Source organism: Vicugna pacos, unplaced genomic scaffold (genome assembly GCF_048564905.1).
Source record: "Vicugna pacos unplaced genomic scaffold, VicPac4 scaffold_21, whole genome shotgun sequence".
Classification (NCBI taxonomy): domain Eukaryota; kingdom Metazoa; phylum Chordata; class Mammalia; order Artiodactyla; family Camelidae; genus Vicugna; species Vicugna pacos.
Genome location: NW_027328742.1, coordinates 186,331 through 190,180, shown reverse-complemented (window position 1 = coordinate 190,180; position 3,850 = coordinate 186,331).

Sequence of the window (3,850 nt, the reverse complement as noted above, 5' to 3'; positions counted from 1 at the left end):
CAGATTCAACCAACTGTGGGATGAAAATATTCGGGAAAAAACAGAAAGTTTCCGAAAGCGACACTTGAATTTGCCACACACCCGCAACTGCTTACATAGCACTGACGTTGCCTTCCTTACATAGCACGCGTCATCTAGAGATGATTTAAAGTACACAGGGGGACACAGCGAAAGAGAATGTGACAATGAATGTATGCGTATGTTCTTGTCTAACTGAAAAATTGTGCTCTACCCTGGAATTCGACCCAAGATTGTAAAATGACTATAACTCGGAAAAAGAAATGTTTGTATGTAAAAACTAAAGTACACGGGAGGGTGCGTGTAATTCCATGTAAGTCCTATGTCATTTTATACAAGAGGCGTCAGCATCCATGGATGAGGTTGGCATGTGTGGGGAGTCCTGGAACCAGTGCCCCATGGTTACCAGGGGATGCCTGGAAGCCCAGGCTCCTTATCCCAGCCTGTCATGTTCCCACGTGGTCTGAACCCTGCCTGTACCACACTCCCCTGGTCACTCTCCTCCAGCCCTGCCAGACTGCCCTCTTCTTCTGGACCAGACCAAGCTCACTGCATTTCATGTCTGACTTCTAGAAATACCCGTTACTTTCTGAGCATGGCTCTGCTTCAGTAAGGCGGGCTGCATTGCCACTAGAGAAGACTGGACGGAGGTTCCTTAAAAAACTAAACACGGACTTACCTCATGATCCAGCCTTCCCACGCTTGGGGATATGTCAGGAGAAAACTCTAATTCAAAAAGTCACATGCACCTCAAAGCACACAGCAGCCCTGTTTGTAATAGCCAGGACGTGGAACCAAGCCAAACGTCCATCGGCTGGTGACTGGATAAAGAAGTAAGTGGTCTACTTATGCCGCGGAATACTACTCAGCCATGAAAAAGGATGAAAGCATGCCATTTGCGGCCACATGGATGGACACAGAGATAGTCATTCTGAGTGAAGTTAGCCAGAAGAGAGAAAAATGCCATATGATACCACTTCCATGCGGAATCGAAAAATAAGACAGAAATGAACTTAACGGCAAAAGAGGAACAGACCCTCAGACACAGAGGAACAAACTTATGGTTACCAGGGAGGGAAGGGGGTGGGAAGGGGTAAATACGGGAATTGGAAAATGGCCCCTCTTGGGGAGTGATGGAAATGGTAGCTATCTTGATGGTGGTGATGGTTTTCTGGGTGTAGACATCTATGAAAATTCATCAAATGCTACATGTGAGATGCGTCTAATTTACGGAACAGAAATCGTACCACAATCAAGGTGTTTTTTAAAAAAAAGAGATGGGCTGCCTTGTGTCCTACGTTTCTATGTGTCTTCAGGGAGGCCTCAAGAGGGCGGTGCTGGCCTTCCTGCCAACACGATGACATGAGGCCCGACCAATCCATCGATGGGAAGAAGGTAAGAGGCATGGTCACATCTGGACCCCAAGCTTAGACATGGTGCTTGGGTGACATTTATCGACAATCCGGCGAGGTTCCGGCCAGAGCTAGAGGCCGGGGCAGCAAAGCGGGAGTGGCACTAAGGAGCATGGTGGCGCAGAGGCTGGACTGGGGGCCCGCAGGCTCCTCCCAGGAGGAGCCTCAGTGTTTGGGAGGTGGCTAACGTGCCTGCTTCGTGTCACCAGCAAGTGATGCCACCTGTGGAAAACCAGCTGGACTCCTGAGCCGGGTCAGCCCTGGGTGATGCGGTACAGGCTCCTAGCAGAGGGGGTGCCAGACGGACAGTGAACCAAGCAACAGGCTGCTGAGTTTGGGGCCTGTGTTTACCGCGCCTTCCGCGTCTCACTGCATTTCAGGGTCACCCGGAGGAATTGGGGCGGTGTTTAGAGGCTGATGGCCTCTCGCTTCCTCATCAGCCTCGCAAGGCCCCCAGCCCTGTCAGGCCAGACCTTGGCAAGCGCCTTCCCTTCTTCTAACAAAAGCCTTCCCACCCTCGCCTGCGGGGAGCTTTTGTTTTCTTAATTGATGGGAAGGAGGATACCTTACAGCCTCCTCAGGCCCTTCCTTAGGCCTTCTGCCTTCAGACCCCGGCAAGGGGGCCAAACCACCACCCCCCCACCCCCAGCCCCCCCACCCCCGCTGCCCTGGGCCCTGCACTACAGAGGGTCCCTCTGGCCCTGACACTCCCTCTGGCCACGCCCTCCACGGGGTGGAGTCAGCAGGGCCAAGGGGACACGCCCATTGGCTCCACCCCGTGCTCCGGAAACCCAGGACCCCGAATGCCCTGCCCCAGCAGCCCCTGACCCACTTCTAGTGTCTGCACCGCCTCTGCCCGGAGTTCAGCTTCCCAGGACTCACACAGAGGCCAACGGGCAGCTGTTGGCGTGCAGGCTATGGACAGAGCCCGGATGTGAGGTCTGAGTGTCCCCCTGTGCACATCCAAGGCCCCTTGGGGCATGGGATGGACCCAGCATTGGGAAGAAAAGGGCCAGGCTCGTGGTCAGACACTGGGAATCGGCTCTCCCCACACTGTCACTTTCTTTGCGGGACTCCCCTGAGTCTGGGAATCCTAAAGTTGAGCCTGGCCTTCCCCCTTATAATGAATGTGTCGTTGTAAAGGCAGGAGTCTAGAACCTACTGCACTTCAAGTGTTGACCTATATAGAATGGGAACTCCCAGGTGCTCTCTGGCCCTGCACTCCCAAAGGTCCAGAGCAGTTATGTTGGCTCTGCTGAGACTGCAAGAGGCAAAGACCATCTCCAGAGGGGAGGGGCTCCTGCTTCATGCTCCGAAGTCAGGAGCTTCTGAGCGGATGAAACAACGGACACTGAGACCCTCGACTGTAATTTGGTTTAGAATAACGCCAAAGGTGTGTGTGACGTGAGTTTGCGTGCGCGCTCGCGTGCACCCGGGGACGTGTGTGGTACGTGACAGTGACTTTGCGTGTGTGTGCGCGCCTGAGGACGTGTGTGGTTGTGTGTATGTCATGGGTGTGTGTGTGTGTGTGTGTGTGTGTGTGTGTGTGTGTGTGTGGCACATGACCCCGTGTGTGTGCGTGGGGATGTATGTGAAGCAGAGGCAGTGTGTCTGCACGTGTGTTTGTGTGTACGTGCTTGCATTAGTTTTAAGGATAGCAGAAGCTGTCCTTTAGAAGTCTGAAGGAGTACAAATTGTATGGTGTCCCTCACGGTGTAATTCAAAATGAAAGGAATCTTCAATCACCAGAAATGTAGTCCTCACCCCGATTCTGACTTTTGCCCCCGCATTGATGATGCCTTCATTTTACTGATGAGGAAACTAGCTTAGAGATGTTAACTGACTCACCCAAGGGCATGTCGGGCCAGGACGCAGTGCAAGCGGCGCGGCTCCAGAGGCCTGGAGCCCTGCTCACGACCGCACGTGGCCTCTTGGCCGGGGGAGCAGATTCTGATGGGCCGGGGCCAGCGTGCAGGCCGCCCAAGCCGCGGACTCTGGAAGTCGGGTGGAGAGTACCAGACAGCACACGAGGGTAGAGGGCGGCTCAGAAATCACGTAGGTTCCTAGATCTTCGATGAGTAGGGAGGCTCACAGCTCAGCCTCGATCCCTAAGCTGGGGCTAAAAGGGACCAAGGCCCACCAGAGCGCTTCTGGGAGCTGCCTGCCGAAACCTGGAACGGGACTGCTCAGGACTGGCTCCGCAGCAGGAGCAGAGGGAGGCAATGTCGCCACCTGGTGGACATCCTGGGTTGTGGCAGTAGGAGGCCTAGCACCCCTGGGATGGAGGTGGCAGGACGAGGTCCTAGGGGATGATCGTTTTCACGGGTCTTAAAAATCATTGCTTCATATATTTTATCCATCTTGGGGTTTATTCTAGGATGGCAAATATGGTCTCCGTTACTCCTTCTTAGCTGGACTGA